Here is an 18,269-nt window from a genome sequence, read left to right as displayed (position 1 = left end):
TAGTAAATAACAATCACAGATATGAACTCACCGACAAATGCATATGGGTATATTTTTTACACAAAACCATATTCTGTGGTTGCTCCTGGGCAGTCAACCCTGTCTCGCCTGCAGCTGGTCCAAAACACAGTGGCTAGGTTGGTACCAGAAAAAAGGAAGCATTTTCCACTCCTTTTTAAATTAGAGGTCCTCTGTTTACCAGTTTTAGCTACCGGATACAGTTTAATGATTTAATATGGGGTGGCATCATAAAGCAGCCTGGGATTTGGATACACCAAATTCAAAGCGGTCCCTGCAGAGACTTTCTGAACACTTCCCCTGCCTGACTTAGGAGAATCCCTTTTGTTAAAACAAATGCATAACACAAACATCATTAATCTTACATAAGCATCAATTTTCGTTGCATTTCTGAAATTCATGATTGCATATGAGGTGTTTTATGTTACTTGCCATTCATTTTTTTTCTTGCAATGCAGCAATAAATATCTTGAACGAAATAGTCCAAGCTGATCTTCTGGCTTGTTGTTCAGAGGATAGGAAAAGGGCTATTTTGTGGAACCTACTCAATGTTTCTATGCTAATTAACTGTCCAAACTCATACCTACCTCTACTTCTAATTTACCAACACTCTCCTCTCGCTACCCAACATGCATCGCTGCCTTTTCGTTAACTTTACGCGGACTTTTCTAAATGAATGCTCGCAGTGTTGATTTGCACATTACTTTGGTTAAAAAGCTTCACCTGTTGTGTAGTCCCCTTGTTTAGTGGTTTGAGAGGGTTTTAAGCATGATTTGGGAACACACCGTCAGTGAGGTCAGTAGCGCAGACCCTAAAGTCTTCAACTCCACGGAACGTGAAGTCAGCTTTGCGCAGTGGCAGTATCGTAGCCTATGAGGTTTATCCGAGGCGCGATTATTGCTAGTTGAAAACTTTACCCAATACCCCGCCGTAACGACTTGCAATATAGTCGGTACTGGCAATTTTTGACAGTCTCTACGGGGACTGACAAGTCTGGTTAAAAATAGGTTTGTTAGAGTGCTTTTTGGTTGGCGTCATTAGGGATGAAGTACATGCAATGCAGTGTTTTATATACTTTCGGACTGAAAATAGAAGCGAGGTCTTTGAGTCTAATAAGCACGCAACCACAAGGGGGGAATCTGTTGTTGACCAGTTCATAGCTTGATCCTGTACAGCTAAAACTTAATGAAATAAGACTTTTACAATAGCATTGCTTTCTAAGACTCATATACATCGACTTCCAGTAATATCGAAGTGCATCACTAGGATTATATTGTTTTTAAACATGACCTCGCGTTTGTTATTACTGGTTCGTTTCTAGGTCAAATGTACAAGATCAAAGCTGACTAGTAATGAAGTAAGGGTTAAGCAGCAAAATGTCACATTATGCTTTGTAACGAATTCTGTTAAGTGCCAAGCTGCTTAGCATTAGCACCAAACTTACTCATTCATCTTACTTTCTGTTTCTTCCCGCTCGGAGTCACGGTGGGACCGGAGCCTATCCAAAATTATTGCACGTATGGCAGGAGAACCCCCTTGACAGGGCACGAGTCACAGGGTTACTGGATCAGTCAACTGCTGGAATCATCGCAGATTTCCTAATGTTTTCTTTTTGACCCAATAATAAAATTCAGTTTCAGTTGGATCAGTTTGTTTGCTTTCATTTGTTCTTTTTTTTTCGATTTAAATTCTCTTTACGGTTTCCCTCTGAATATTAAACCATCCATCTTCTCTGCGTTTTTTGTAGTTTACTGCAAGACAACCCTTTGTTATTTTTGCTCAATAGCGTGCAGGCTGCTGCTCTCTGTCGCTTTCTGTCCCGGGGGTGCGCGACCGCCTCTGTGATGACGTCACAGAGAAACCCGTCTATACCCAGGGTCAAGTCAGGCAAATACAACAAATGAGTCACATAAACACCGAGGTTTATAAGAAGGACTAGGAAACCACGAATTATCTACAGTGGGGTGTCCACGTGTAGAACCCGCTAAGCCATTACAGCGACATTTGTTTTGATTGGATGTGGAAAGGTGTTAAACTCAGTGTTCACTATAGAAAGTACAGCGACAGCTCTTTTGATTATCGGAACAAGCTTCTGCGAAAACCTGTTACAGTCAGTGTTCACAATAGAAAGTATCCTAGCCTAAAACAGCGTATATAAAACTCCCGTGCTTAACCCTCAGAAAGTTTCACTGCGTCACATTTCAAAAGGATAAAACATAAGCAAAAAGAAACCTATGAAGCGGATCTGGGATTTGGGATCAGATATTGTCACCCAAAATACACATAAATAGGACTTATAAAATCCTAATCCCAGATCCGTAACTGCTGTTAACACGACATCTCCTAATTTTCGGCACCTATATGAACTGGTAATGTCAATTAATGGAGCACAAAGACCACGCCTGTTAAGGTATTGATTTGTTATTTTTTTTCATCGCTGGTTAACATAGCACAGTAATATAGATAATACGTCTAATTAAATGAACTGTTTCATTATTTCATTTACTAAAACTATTTTACTTCCAGGCCCAGGTGAACTCTCCACACAACTTAGAATTGAATAGTAAATAACAATCACAGATATGAACTCACCGACAAATGCATATGGGTATATTTTTTACACAAAACCATATTCTGTGGTTGCTCCTGGGCAGTCAACCCTGTCTCGCCTGCAGCTGGTCCAAAACACAGTGGCTAGGTTGGTACCAGAAAAAAGGAAGCATTTTCCACTCCTTTTTAAATTAGAGGTCCTCTGTTTACCAGTTTTAGCTACCGGATACAGTTTAATGATTTAATCAGGGGTGGCATCATAAAGCAGCCTGGGATTTGGATACACCAAATTCAAAGCGGTCCCTGCAGAGACTTTCTGAACACTTCCCCTGCCTGACTTAGGAGAATCCCTTTTGTTAAAACAAATGCATAACACAAACATCATTAATCTTACATAAGCATCAATTTTCGTTGCATTTCTGAAATTCATGATTGCATATGAGGTGTTTTATGTTACTTGCCATTCATTTTTTTCTTGCAATGCAGCAATAAATATCTTGAACGAAATAATCCAAGCTGATCTTCTGGCTGGTTGTTCAGAGGATAGGAAAAGGGCTATTTTGTGGAACCTACTCAATGTTTCTATGCTAATTAACTGTCCAAACTCATACCTACCTCTACTTCTAATTTACCAACACTCTCCTCTCGCTACCCAACATGCATCGCTGCCTTTTCGTTAACTTTACGCGGACTTTTCTAAATGAATGCTCGCAGTGTTGATTTGCACATTACTTTGGTTAAAAAGCTTCACCTGTTGTGTAGTCCCCTTGTTTAGTGGTTTGAGAGGGTTTTAAGCATGATTTGGGAACACACCGTCAGTGAGGTCAGTAGCGCAGACCCTAAAGTCTTCAACTCCACGGAACGTGAAGTCAGCTTTGCGCAGTGGCAGTATCGTAGCCTATGAGGTTTATCCGAGGCGCGATTATTGCTAGTTGAAAACTTTACCCAATACCCCGCCGTAACGACTTGCAATATAGTCGGTACTGGCAATTTTTGACAGTCTCTACGGGCACTGACAAGTCTGGTTAAAAATAGGTTTGTTAGAGTGCTTTTTGGTTGGCGTCATTAGGGATGAAGTACATGCAATGCAGTGTTTTATATACTTTCGGACTGAAAATAGAAGCGAGGTCTTTGAGTCTAATAAGCACGCAACCACAAGGGGGGAATCTGTTGTTGACCAGTTCATAGCTTGATCCTGTACAGCTAAAACTTAATGAAATAAGACTTTTACAATAGCATTGCTTTTTAAGACTCATATACATCGACTTCCAGTAATATCGAAGTGCATCACTAGGATTATATTGTTTTTAAACATGACCTCGCGTTTGTTATTACTGGTTCGTTTCTAGGTCAAATGTACAAGATCAAAGCTGACTAGTAATGAAGTAAGGGTTAAGCAGCAAAATGTCACATTATGCTTTGTAACGAATTCTGTTAAGTGCCAAGCTGCTTAGCATTAGCACCAAACTTACTCATTCATCTTACTTTCTGTTTCTTCCCGCTCGGAGTCACGGTGGGACCGGAGCCTATCCAAAATTATTGCACGTATGGCAGGAGAACCCCCTTGACAGGGCACGAGTCACAGGGTTACTGGATCAGTCAACTGCTGGAATCATCGCAGATTTCCTAATGTTTTCTTTTTGACCCAATAATAAAATTCAGTTTCAGTTGGATCAGTTTGTTTGCTTTCATTTGTTCTTTTTTTCGATTTAAATTCTCTTTACGGTTTCCCTCTGAATATTAAACCATCCATCTTCTCTGCGTTTTTTGTAGTTTACTGCAAGACAACCCTTTGTTATTTTTGCTCAATAGCGTGCAGGCTGCTGCTCTCTGTCGCTTTCTGTCCCGGGGGTGCGCGACCGCCTCTGTGATGACGTCACAGAGAAACCCGTCTATACCCAGGGTCAAGTCAGGCAAATACAACAAATGAGTCACATAAACACCGAGGTTTATAAGAAGGACTAGGAAACCACGAATTATCTACAGTGGGGTGTCCACGTGTAGAACCCGCTAAGCCATTACAGCGACATTTGTTTTGATTGGATGTGGAAAGGTGTTAAACTCAGTGTTCACTATAGAAAGTACAGCGACAGCTCTTTTGATTATCGGAACAAGCTTCTGCGAAAACCTGTTACAGTCAGTGTTCACAATAGAAAGTATCCTAGCCTAAAACAGCGTATATAAAACTCCCGTGCTTAACCCTCAGAAAGTTTCACTGCGTCACATTTCAAAAGGATAAAACATAAGCAAAAAGAAACCTATGAAGCGGATCTGGGATTTGGGATCAGATATTGTCACCCAAAATACACATAAATAGGACTTATAAAATCCTAATCCCAGATCCGTAACTGCTGTTAACACGACATCTCCTAATTTTCGGCACCTATATGAACTGGTAATGTCAATTAATGGAGCACAAAGACCACGCCTGTTAAGGTATTGATTTGTTATTTTTTTTCATCGCTGGTTAACATAGCACAGTAATATAGATAATACGTCTAATTAAATGAACTGTTTCATTATTTCATTTACTAAAACTATTTTACTTCCAGGCCCAGGTGAACTCTCCACACAACTTAGAATTGAATAGTAAATAACAATCACAGATATGAACTCACCGACAAATGCATATGGGTATATTTTTTACACAAAACCATATTCTGTGGTTGCTCCTGGGCAGTCAACCCTGTCTCGCCTGCAGCTGGTCCAAAACACAGTGGCTAGGTTGGTACCAGAAAAAAGGAAGCATTTTCCACTCCTTTTTAAATTAGAGGTCCTCTGTTTACCAGTTTTACCTACCGGATACAGTTTAATGATTTAATCAGGGGTGGCATCATAAAGCAGCCTGGGATTTGGATACACCAAATTCAAAGCGGTCCCTGCAGAGACTTTCTGAACACTTCCCCTGCCTGACTTAGGAGAATCCCTTTTGTTAAAACAAATGCATAACACAAACATCATTAATCTTACATAAGCATCAATTTTCGTTGCATTTCTGAAATTCATGATTGCATATGAGGTGTTTTATGTTACTTGCCATTCATTTTTTTTCTTGCAATGCAGCAATAAATATCTTGAACGAAATAATCCAAGCTGATCTTCTGGCTGGTTGTTCAGAGGATAGGAAAAGGGCTATTTTGTGGAACCTACTCAATGTTTCTATGCTAATTAACTGTCCAAACTCATACCTACCTCTACTTCTAATTTACCAACACTCTCCTCTCGCTACCCAACATGCATCGCTGCCTTTTCGTTAACTTTACGCGGACTTTTCTAAATGAATGCTCGCAGTGTTGATTTGCACATTACTTTGGTTAAAAAGCTTCACCTGTTGTGTAGTCCCCTTGTTTAGTGGTTTGAGAGGGTTTTAAGCATGATTTGGGAACACACCGTCAGTGAGGTCAGTAGCGCAGACCCTAAAGTCTTCAACTCCACGGAACGTGAAGTCAGCTTTGCGCAGTGGCAGTATCGTAGCCTATGAGGTTTATCCGAGGCGCGATTATTGCTAGTTGAAAACTTTACCCAATACCCCGCCGTAACGACTTGCAATATAGTCGGTACTGGCAATTTTTGACAGTCTCTACGGGGACTGACAAGTCTGGTTAAAAATAGGTTTGTTAGAGTGCTTTTTGGTTGGCGTCATTAGGGATGAAGTACATGCAATGCAGTGTTTTATATACTTTCGGACTGAAAATAGAAGCGAGGTCTTTGAGTCTAATAAGCACGCAACCACAAGGGGGGAATCTGTTGTTGACCAGTTCATAGCTTGATCCTGTACAGCTAAAACTTAATGAAATAAGACTTTTACAATAGCATTGCTTTTTAAGACTCATATACATCGACTTCCAGTAATATCGAAGTGCATCACTAGGATTATATTGTTTTTAAACATGACCTCGCGTTTGTTATTACTGGTTCGTTTCTAGATCAAATGTACAAGATCAAAGCTGACTAGTAATGAAGTAAGGGTTAAGCAGCAAAATGTCACATTATGCTTTGTAACGAATTCTGTTAAGTGCCAAGCTGCTTAGCATTAGCACCAAACTTACTCATTCATCTTACTTTCTGTTTCTTCCCGCTCGGAGTCACGGTGGGACCGGAGCCTATCCAAAATTATTGCACGTATGGCAGGAGAACCCCCTTGACAGGGCACGAGTCACAGGGTTACTGGATCAGTCAACTGCTGGAATCATCGCAGATTTCCTAATGTTTTCTTTTTGACCCAATAATAAAATTCAGTTTCAGTTGGATCAGTTTGTTTGCTTTCATTTGTTCTTTTTTTTCGATTTAAATTCTCTTTACGGTTTCCCTCTGAATATTAAACCATCCATCTTCTCTGCGTTTTTTGTAGTTTACTGCAAGACAACCCTTTGTTATTTTTGCTCAATAGCGTGCAGGCTGCTGCTCTCTGTCGCTTTCTGTCCCGGGGGTGCGCGACCGCCTCTGTGATGACGTCACAGAGAAACCCGTCTATACCCAGGGTCAAGTCAGGCAAATACAACAAATGAGTCACATAAACACCGAGGTTTATAAGAAGGACTAGGAAACCACGAATTATCTACAGTGGGGTGTCCACGTGTAGAACCCGCTAAGCCATTACAGCGACATTTGTTTTGATTGGATGTGGAAAGCTGTTAAACTCAGTGTTCACTATAGAAAGTACAGCGACAGCTCTTTTGATTATCGGAACAAGCTTCTACGAAAACCTGTTACAGTCAGTGTTCACAATAGAAAGTATCCTAGCCTAAAACAGCGTATATAAAACTCCCGTGCTTAACCCTCAGAAAGTTTCACTGCGTCACATTTCAAAAGGATAAAACATAAGCAAAAAGAAACCTATGAAGCGGATCTGGGATTTGGGATCAGATATTGTCACCCAAAATACACATAAATAGGACTTATAAAATCCTAATCCCAGATCCGTAACTGCTGTCAACACGACATCTCCTAATTTTCGGCACCTATATGAACTGGTAATGTCAATTAATGGAGCACAAAGACCACGCCTGTTAAGGTATTGATTTGTTATTTTTTTTCATCGCTGGGTAACATAGCACAGTGATATAGATAATACGTCTAATTAAATGAACTGTTTCATTATTTCATTTACTAAAACTATTTTACTTCCAGGCCCAGGTGAACTCTCCACACAACTTAGAATTGAATAGTAAATAACAATCACAGATATGAACTCACCGACAAATGCATATGGGTATATTTTTTACACAAAACCATATTCTGTGGTTGCTCCTGGGCAGTCAACCCTGTCTCGCCTGCAGCTGGTCCAAAACACAGTGGCTAGGTTGGTACCAGAAAAAAGGAAGCATTTTCCACTCCTTTTTAAATTAGAGGTCCTCTGTTTACCAGTTTTAGCTACCGGATACAGTTGAATGATTTAATCAGGGGTGGCATCATAAAGCAGCCTGGGATTTGGATACACCAAATTCAAAGCGGTCCCTGCAGAGACTTTCTGAACACTTCCCCTGCCTGACTTAGGAGAATCCCTTTTGTTAAAACAAATGCATAACACAAACATCATTAATCTTACATAAGCATCAATTTTCGTTGCATTTCTGAAATTCATGATTGCATATGAGGTGTTTTATGTTACTTGCCATTCATTTTTTTTCTTGCAATGCAGCAATAAATATCTTGAACGAAATAATCCAAGCTGATCTTCTGGCTTGTTGTTCAGAGGATAGGAAAAGGGCTATTTTGTGGAACCTACTCAATGTTTCTATGCTAATTAACTGTCCAAACTCATACCTACCTCTACTTCTAATTTACCAACACTCTCCTCTCGCTACCCAACATGCATCGCTGCCTTTTCGTTAACTTTACGCGGACTTTTCTAAATGAATGCTCGCAGTGTTGATTTGCACATTACTTTGGTTAAAAAGCTTCACCTGTTGTGTAGTCCCCTTGTTTAGTGGTTTGAGAGGGTTTTAAGCATGATTTGGGAACACACCGTCAGTGAGGTCAGTAGCGCAGACCCTAAAGTCTTCAACTCCACGGAACGTGAAGTCAGCTTTGCGCAGTGGCAGTATCGTAGCCTATGAGGTTTATCCGAGGCGCGATTATTGCTAGTTGAAAACTTTACCCAATACCCCGCCGTAACGACTTGCAATATAGTCGGTACTGGCAATTTTTGACAGTCTCTACGGGGACTGACAAGTCTGGTTAAAAATAGGTTTGTTAGAGTGCTTTTTGGTTGGCGTCATTAGGGATGAAGTACATGCAATGCAGTGTTTTATATACTTTCGGACTGAAAATAGAAGCGAGGTCTTTGAGTCTAATAAGCACGCAACCACAAGGGGGGAATCTGTTGTTGACCAGTTCATAGCTTGATCCTGTACAGCTAAAACTTAATGAAATAAGACTTTTACAATAGCATTGCTTTCTAAGACTCATATACATCGACTTCCAGTAATATCGAAGTGCATCACTAGGATTATATTGTTTTTAAACATGACCTCGCGTTTGTTATTACTGGTTCGTTTCTAGGTCAAATGTACAAGATCAAAGCTGACTAGTAATGAAGTAAGGGTTAAGCAGCAAAATGTCACATTATGCTTTGTAACGAATTCTGTTAAGTGCCAAGCTGCTTAGCATTAGCACCAAACTTACTCATTCATCTTACTTTCTGTTTCTTCCCGCTCGGAGTCACGGTGGGACCGGAGCCTATCCAAAATTATTGCACGTATGGCAGGAGAACCCCCTTGACAGGGCACGAGTCACAGGGTTACTGGATCAGTCAACTGCTGGAATCATCGCAGATTTCCTAATGTTTTCTTTTTGACCCAATAATAAAATTCAGTTTCAGTTGGATCAGTTTGTTTGCTTTCATTTGTTCTTTTTTTTTCGATTTAAATTCTCTTTACGGTTTCCCTCTGAATATTAAACCATCCATCTTCTCTGCGTTTTTTGTAGTTTACTGCAAGACAACCCTTTGTTATTTTTGCTCAATAGCGTGCAGGCTGCTGCTCTCTGTCGCTTTCTGTCCCGGGGGTGCGCGACCGCCTCTGTGATGACGTCACAGAGAAACCCGTCTATACCCAGGGTCAAGTCAGGCAAATACAACAAATGAGTCACATAAACACCGAGGTTTATAAGAAGGACTAGGAAACCACGAATTATCTACAGTGGGGTGTCCACGTGTAGAACCCGCTAAGCCATTACAGCGACATTTGTTTTGATTGGATGTGGAAAGGTGTTAAACTCAGTGTTCACTATAGAAAGTACAGCGACAGCTCTTTTGATTATCGGAACAAGCTTCTGCGAAAACCTGTTACAGTCAGTGTTCACAATAGAAAGTATCCTAGCCTAAAACAGCGTATATAAAACTCCCGTGCTTAACCCTCAGAAAGTTTCACTGCGTCACATTTCAAAAGGATAAAACATAAGCAAAAAGAAACCTATGAAGCGGATCTGGGATTTGGGATCAGATATTGTCACCCAAAATACACATAAATAGGACTTATAAAATCCTAATCCCAGATCCGTAACTGCTGTTAACACGACATCTCCTAATTTTCGGCACCTATATGAACTGGTAATGTCAATTAATGGAGCACAAAGACCACGCCTGTTAAGGTATTGATTTGTTATTTTTTTTCATCGCTGGTTAACATAGCACAGTAATATAGATAATACGTCTAATTAAATGAACTGTTTCATTATTTCATTTACTAAAACTATTTTACTTCCAGGCCCAGGTGAACTCTCCACACAACTTAGAATTGAATAGTAAATAACAATCACAGATATGAACTCACCGACAAATGCATATGGGTATATTTTTTACACAAAACCATATTCTGTGGTTGCTCCTGGGCAGTCAACCCTGTCTCGCCTGCAGCTGGTCCAAAACACAGTGGCTAGGTTGGTACCAGAAAAAAGGAAGCATTTTCCACTCCTTTTTAAATTAGAGGTCCTCTGTTTACCAGTTTTAGCTACCGGATACAGTTTAATGATTTAATCAGGGGTGGCATCATAAAGCAGCCTGGGATTTGGATACACCAAATTCAAAGCGGTCCCTGCAGAGACTTTCTGAACACTTCCCCTGCCTGACTTAGGAGAATCCCTTTTGTTAAAACAAATGCATAACACAAACATCATTAATCTTACATAAGCATCAATTTTCGTTGCATTTCTGAAATTCATGATTGCATATGAGGTGTTTTATGTTACTTGCCATTCATTTTTTTCTTGCAATGCAGCAATAAATATCTTGAACGAAATAATCCAAGCTGATCTTCTGGCTGGTTGTTCAGAGGATAGGAAAAGGGCTATTTTGTGGAACCTACTCAATGTTTCTATGCTAATTAACTGTCCAAACTCATACCTACCTCTACTTCTAATTTACCAACACTCTCCTCTCGCTACCCAACATGCATCGCTGCCTTTTCGTTAACTTTACGCGGACTTTTCTAAATGAATGCTCGCAGTGTTGATTTGCACATTACTTTGGTTAAAAAGCTTCACCTGTTGTGTAGTCCCCTTGTTTAGTGGTTTGAGAGGGTTTTAAGCATGATTTGGGAACACACCGTCAGTGAGGTCAGTAGCGCAGACCCTAAAGTCTTCAACTCCACGGAACGTGAAGTCAGCTTTGCGCAGTGGCAGTATCGTAGCCTATGAGGTTTATCCGAGGCGCGATTATTGCTAGTTGAAAACTTTACCCAATACCCCGCCGTAACGACTTGCAATATAGTCGGTACTGGCAATTTTTGACAGTCTCTACGGGGACTGACGAGTCTGGTTAAAAATAGGTTTGTTAGAGTGTTTTTTGGTTGGCGTCATTAGGGATGTGGTACATGCAATGCAGTGTTTTATATACTTTCGGACTTAAAATAGAAGCGAGGTCTTTGAGTCTAATAAGCACGCAACCACAAGGGGGGAATCTGTTGTTGACCAGTTCATAGCTTGATCCTGTACAGCTAAAACTTAATGAAATAAGACTTTTACAATAGCATTGCTTTTTAAGACTCATATACATCGACTTCCAGTAATATCGAAGTGCATCACTAGGATTATATTGTTTTTAAACATGACCTCGCGTTTGTTATTACTGGTTCGTTTCTAGGTCAAATGTACAAGATCAAAGCTGACTAGTAATGAAGTAAGGGTTAAGCAGCAAAATGTCACATTATGCTTTGTAACGAATTCTGTTAAGTGCCAAGCTGCTTAGCATTAGCACCAAACTTACTCATTCATCTTACTTTCTGTTTCTTCCCGCTCGGAGTCACGGTGGGACCGGAGCCTATCCAAAATTATTGCACGTATGGCAGGAGAACCCCCTTGACAGGGCACGAGTCACAGGGTTACTGGATCAGTCAACTGCTGGAATCATCGCAGATTTCCTAATGTTTTCTTTTTGACCCAATAATAAAATTCAGTTTCAGTTGGATCAGTTTGTTTGCTTTCATTTGTTCTTTTTTTCGATTTAAATTCTCTTTACGGTTTCCCTCTGAATATTAAACCATCCATCTTCTCTGCGTTTTTTGTAGTTTACTGCAAGACAACCCTTTGTTATTTTTGCTCAATAGCGTGCAGGCTGCTGCTCTCTGTCGCTTTCTGTCCCGGGGGTGCGCGACCGCCTCTGTGATGACGTCACAGAGAAACCCGTCTATACCCAGGGTCAAGTCAGGCAAATACAACAAATGAGTCACATAAACACCGAGGTTTATAAGAAGGACTAGGAAACCACGAATTATCTACAGTGGGGTGTCCACGTGTAGAACCCGCTAAGCCATTACAGCGACATTTGTTTTGATTGGATGTGGAAAGGTGTTAAACTCAGTGTTCACTATAGAAAGTACAGCGACAGCTCTTTTGATTATCGGAACAAGCTTCTGCGAAAACCTGTTACAGTCAGTGTTCACAATAGAAAGTATCCTAGCCTAAAACAGCGTATATAAAACTCCCGTGCTTAACCCTCAGAAAGTTTCACTGCGTCACATTTCAAAAGGATAAAACATAAGCAAAAAGAAACCTATGAAGCGGATCTGGGATTTGGGATCAGATATTGTCACCCAAAATACACATAAATAGGACTTATAAAATCCTAATCCCAGATCCGTAACTGCTGTTAACACGACATCTCCTAATTTTCGGCACCTATATGAACTGGTAATGTCAATTAATGGAGCACAAAGACCACGCCTGTTAAGGTATTGATTTGTTATTTTTTTTCATCGCTGGTTAACATAGCACAGTAATATAGATAATACGTCTAATTAAATGAACTGTTTCATTATTTCATTTACTAAAACTATTTTACTTCCAGGCCCAGGTGAACTCTCCACACAACTTAGAATTGAATAGTAAATAACAATCACAGATATGAACTCACCGACAAATGCATATGGGTATATTTTTTACACAAAACCATATTCTGTGGTTGCTCCTGGGCAGTCAACCCTGTCTCGCCTGCAGCTGGTCCAAAACACAGTGGCTAGGTTGGTACCAGAAAAAAGGAAGCATTTTCCACTCCTTTTTAAATTAGAGGTCCTCTGTTTACCAGTTTTACCTACCGGATACAGTTTAATGATTTAATCAGGGGTGGCATCATAAAGCAGCCTGGGATTTGGATACACCAAATTCAAAGCGGTCCCTGCAGAGACTTTCTGAACACTTCCCCTGCCTGACTTAGGAGAATCCCTTTTGTTAAAACAAATGCATAACACAAACATCATTAATCTTACATAAGCATCAATTTTCGTTGCATTTCTGAAATTCATGATTGCATATGAGGTGTTTTATGTTACTTGCCATTCATTTTTTTTCTTGCAATGCAGCAATAAATATCTTGAACGAAATAATCCAAGCTGATCTTCTGGCTGGTTGTTCAGAGGATAGGAAAAGGGCTATTTTGTGGAACCTACTCAATGTTTCTATGCTAATTAACTGTCCAAACTCATACCTACCTCTACTTCTAATTTACCAACACTCTCCTCTCGCTACCCAACATGCATCGCTGCCTTTTCGTTAACTTTACGCGGACTTTTCTAAATGAATGCTCGCAGTGTTGATTTGCACATTACTTTGGTTAAAAAGCTTCACCTGTTGTGTAGTCCCCTTGTTTAGTGGTTTGAGAGGGTTTTAAGCATGATTTGGGAACACACCGTCAGTGAGGTCAGTAGCGCAGACCCTAAAGTCTTCAACTCCACGGAACGTGAAGTCAGCTTTGCGCAGTGGCAGTATCGTAGCCTATGAGGTTTATCCGAGGCGCGATTATTGCTAGTTGAAAACTTTACCCAATACCCCGCCGTAACGACTTGCAATATAGTCGGTACTGGCAATTTTTGACAGTCTCTACGGGGACTGACAAGTCTGGTTAAAAATAGGTTTGTTAGAGTGCTTTTTGGTTGGCGTCATTAGGGATGAAGTACATGCAATGCAGTGTTTTATATACTTTCGGACTGAAAATAGAAGCGAGGTCTTTGAGTCTAATAAGCACGCAACCACAAGGGGGGAATCTGTTGTTGACCAGTTCATAGCTTGATCCTGTACAGCTAAAACTTAATGAAATAAGACTTTTACAATAGCATTGCTTTTTAAGACTCATATACATCGACTTCCAGTAATATCGAAGTGCATCACTAGGATTATATTGTTTTTAAACATGACCTCGCGTTTGTTATTACTGGTTCGTTTCTAGATCAAATGTACAAGATCAAAGCTGACTAGTAATGAAGTAAGGGTTAAGCAGCAAAATGTCACATTATGCTTTGTAACGAATTCTGTTAAGTGCCAAGCTGCTTAGCATTAGCACCAAACTTACTCATTCATCTTACTTTCTGTTTCTTCCCGCTCGGAGTCACGGTGGGACCGGAGCCTATCCAAAATTATTGCACGTATGGCAGGAGAACCCCCTTGACAGGGCACGAGTCACAGGGTTACTGGATCAGTCAACTGCTGGAATCATCGCAGATTTCCTAATGTTTTCTTTTTGACCCAATAATAAAATTCAGTTTCAGTTGGATCAGTTTGTTTGCTTTCATTTGTTCTTTTTTTTCGATTTAAATTCTCTTTACGGTTTCCCTCTGAATATTAAACCATCCATCTTCTCTGCGTTTTTTGTAGTTTACTGCAAGACAACCCTTTGTTATTTTTGCTCAATAGCGTGCAGGCTGCTGCTCTCTGTCGCTTTCTGTCCCGGGGGTGCGCGACCGCCTCTGTGATGACGTCACAGAGAAACCCGTCTATACCCAGGGTCAAGTCAGGCAAATACAACAAATGAGTCACATAAACACCGAGGTTTATAAGAAGGACTAGGAAACCACGAATTATCTACAGTGGGGTGTCCACGTGTAGAACCCGCTAAGCCATTACAGCGACATTTGTTTTGATTGGATGTGGAAAGCTGTTAAACTCAGTGTTCACTATAGAAAGTACAGCGACAGCTCTTTTGATTATCGGAACAAGCTTCTACGAAAACCTGTTACAGTCAGTGTTCACAATAGAAAGTATCCTAGCCTAAAACAGCGTATATAAAACTCCCGTGCTTAACCCTCAGAAAGTTTCACTGCGTCACATTTCAAAAGGATAAAACATAAGCAAAAAGAAACCTATGAAGCGGATCTGGGATTTGGGATCAGATATTGTCACCCAAAATACACATAAATAGGACTTATAAAATCCTAATCCCAGATCCGTAACTGCTGTCAACACGACATCTCCTAATTTTCGGCACCTATATGAACTGGTAATGTCAATTAATGGAGCACAAAGACCACGCCTGTTAAGGTATTGATTTGTTATTTTTTTTCATCGCTGGGTAACATAGCACAGTGATATAGATAATACGTCTAATTAAATGAACTGTTTCATTATTTCATTTACTAAAACTATTTTACTTCCAGGCCCAGGTGAACTCTCCACACAACTTAGAATTGAATAGTAAATAACAATCACAGATATGAACTCACCGACAAATGCATATGGGTATATTTTTTACACAAAACCATATTCTGTGGTTGCTCCTGGGCAGTCAACCCTGTCTCGCCTGCAGCTGGTCCAAAACACAGTGGCTAGGTTGGTACCAGAAAAAAGGAAGCATTTTCCACTCCTTTTTAAATTAGAGGTCCTCTGTTTACCAGTTTTAGCTACCGGATACAGTTGAATGATTTAATCAGGGGTGGCATCATAAAGCAGCCTGGGATTTGGATACACCAAATTCAAAGCGGTCCCTGCAGAGACTTTCTGAACACTTCCCCTGCCTGACTTAGGAGAATCCCTTTTGTTAAAACAAATGCATAACACAAACATCATTAATCTTACATAAGCATCAATTTTCGTTGCATTTCTGAAATTCATGATTGCATATGAGGTGTTTTATGTTACTTGCCATTCATTTTTTTTCTTGCAATGCAGCAATAAATATCTTGAACGAAATAATCCAAGCTGATCTTCTGGCTTGTTGTTCAGAGGATAGGAAAAGGGCTATTTTGTGGAACCTACTCAATGTTTCTATGCTAATTAACTGTCCAAACTCATACCTACCTCTACTTCTAATTTACCAACACTCTCCTCTCGCTACCCAACATGCATCGCTGCCTTTTCGTTAACTTTACGCGGACTTTTCTAAATGAATGCTCGCAGTGTTGATTTGCACATTACTTTGGTTAAAAAGCTTCACCTGTTGTGTAGTCCCCTTGTTTAGTGGTTTGAGAGGGTTTTAAGCATGATTTGGGAACACACCGTCAGTGAGGTCAGTAGCGCAGACCCTAAAGTCTTCAACTCCACGGAACGTGAAGTCAGCTTTGCGCAGTGGCAGTATCGTAGCCTATGAGGTTTATCCGAGGCGCGATTATTGCTAGTTGAAAACTTTACCCAATACCCCGCCGTAACGACTTGCAATATAGTCGGTACTGGCAATTTTTGACAGTCTCTACGGGGACTGACAAGTCTGGTTAAAAATAGGTTTGTTAGAGTGCTTTTTGGTTGGCGTCATTAGGGATGAAGTACATGCAATGCAGTGTTTTATATACTTTCGGACTTAAAATAGAAGCGAGGTCTTTGAGTCTAATAAGCACGCAACCACAAGGGGGGAATCTGTTGTTGACCAGTTCATAGCTTGATCCTGTACAGCTAAAACTTAATGAAATAAGACTTTTACAATAGCATTGCTTTTTAAGACTCATATACATCGACTTCCAGTAATATCGAAGTGCATCACTAGGATTATATTGTTTTTAAACATGACCTCGCGTTTGTTATTACTGGTTCGTTTCTAGGTCAAATGTACAAGATCAAAGCTGACTAGTAATGAAGTAAGGGTTAAGCAGCAAAATGTCACATTATGCTTTGTAACGAATTCTGTTAAGTGCCAAGCTGCTTAGCATTAGCACCAAACTTACTCATTCATCTTACTTTCTGTTTCTTCCCGCTCGGAGTCACGGTGGGACCGGAGCCTATCCAAAATTATTGCACGTATGGCAGGAGAACCCCCTTGACAGGGCACGAGTCACAGGGTTACTGGATCAGTCAACTGCTGGAATCATCGCAGATTTCCTAATGTTTTCTTTTTGACCCAATAATAAAATTCAGTTTCAGTTGGATCAGTTTGTTTGCTTTCATTTGTTCTTTTTTTTTCGATTTAAATTCTCTTTACGGTTTCCCTCTGAATATTAAACCATCCATCTTCTCTGCGTTTTTTGTAGTTTACTGCAAGACAACCCTTTGTTATTTTTGCTCAATAGCGTGCAGGCTGCTGCTCTCTGTCGCTTTCTGTCCCGGGGGTGCGCGACCGCCTCTGTGATGACGTCACAGAGAAACCCGTCTATACCCAGGGTCAAGTCAGGCAAATACAACAAATGAGTCACATAAACACCGAGGTTTATAAGAAGGACTAGGAAACCACGAATTATCTACAGTGGGGTGTCCACGTGTAGAACCCGCTAAGCCATTACAGCGACATTTGTTTTGATTGGATGTGGAAAGCTGTTAAACTCAGTGTTCACTATAGAAAGTACAGCGACAGCTCTTTTGATTATCGGAACAAGCTTCTGCGAAAACCTGTTACAGTCAGTGTTCACAATAGAAAGTATCCTAGCCTACAACAGCGTATATAAAACTCCCGTGCTTAACCCTCAGAAAGTTTCACTGCGTCACATTTCAAAAGGATAAAACATAAGCAAAAAGAAACCTATGAAGCGGATCTGGGATTTGGGATCAGATATTGTCACCCAAAATACACATAAATAGGACTTATAAAATCCTAATCCCAGATCCGTAACTGCTGTTAACACGACATCTCCTAATTTTCGGCACCTATATGAACTGGTAATGTCAATTAATGGAGCACAAAGACCACGCCTGTTAAGGTATTGATTTGTTATTTTTTTTCATCGCTGGTTAACATAGCACAGTAATATAGATAATACGTCTAATTAAATGAACTGTTTCATTATTTCATTTACTAAAACTATTTTACTTCCAGGCCCAGGTGAACTCTCCACACAACTTAGAATTGAATAGTAAATAACAATCACAGATATGAACTCACCGACAAATGCATATGGGTATATTTTTTACACAAAACCATATTCTGTGGTTGCTCCTGGGCAGTCAACCCTGTCTCGCCTGCAGCTGGTCCAAAACACAGTGGCTAGGTTGGTACCAGAAAAAAGGAAGCATTTTCCACTCCTTTTTAAATTAGAGGTCCTCTGTTTACCAGTTTTAGCTACCGGATACAGTTT

At 40.3% G+C, this 18,269-nt stretch overlaps 7 non-coding genes across 7 annotated transcripts; all 7 read left to right on the top strand.

The window, feature by feature from the left end:
• Positions 1-861: 861 nt before the first annotated feature.
• LOC140550526 (U4 spliceosomal RNA) lies at positions 862-1,002 on the top strand. The gene has a single exon (XR_011979220.1). It is a non-coding gene; the product is annotated as a U4 spliceosomal RNA (small nuclear RNA).
• Positions 1,003-3,439: 2,437 nt separating this feature from the next.
• Positions 3,440-3,580, top strand: LOC140550441 (U4 spliceosomal RNA). Its single transcript, XR_011979142.1, has one exon. It is a non-coding gene; the product is annotated as a U4 spliceosomal RNA (small nuclear RNA).
• A 2,436-nt stretch (positions 3,581-6,016) lies between these two features.
• LOC140550525 (U4 spliceosomal RNA) lies at positions 6,017-6,157 on the top strand. Its single transcript, XR_011979219.1, has one exon. It is a non-coding gene; the product is annotated as a U4 spliceosomal RNA (small nuclear RNA).
• A 2,437-nt stretch (positions 6,158-8,594) lies between these two features.
• LOC140550524 (U4 spliceosomal RNA) lies at positions 8,595-8,735 on the top strand. Its single transcript, XR_011979218.1, has one exon. It is a non-coding gene; the product is annotated as a U4 spliceosomal RNA (small nuclear RNA).
• A 2,437-nt stretch (positions 8,736-11,172) lies between these two features.
• Positions 11,173-11,313, top strand: LOC140550523 (U4 spliceosomal RNA). Its single transcript, XR_011979217.1, has one exon. It is a non-coding gene; the product is annotated as a U4 spliceosomal RNA (small nuclear RNA).
• Positions 11,314-13,749: 2,436 nt separating this feature from the next.
• LOC140550521 (U4 spliceosomal RNA) lies at positions 13,750-13,890 on the top strand. The gene has a single exon (XR_011979216.1). It is a non-coding gene; the product is annotated as a U4 spliceosomal RNA (small nuclear RNA).
• A 2,437-nt stretch (positions 13,891-16,327) lies between these two features.
• LOC140550519 (U4 spliceosomal RNA) lies at positions 16,328-16,468 on the top strand. The gene has a single exon (XR_011979214.1). It is a non-coding gene; the product is annotated as a U4 spliceosomal RNA (small nuclear RNA).
• Positions 16,469-18,269: the final 1,801 nt, after the last annotated feature.

Source organism: Salminus brasiliensis, chromosome 2, assembly GCF_030463535.1.
Source record: "Salminus brasiliensis chromosome 2, fSalBra1.hap2, whole genome shotgun sequence".
Classification (NCBI taxonomy): Eukaryota; Metazoa; Chordata; class Actinopteri; order Characiformes; family Bryconidae; genus Salminus; species Salminus brasiliensis.
This window is presented reverse-complemented; position numbering and strand designations above follow the sequence as displayed.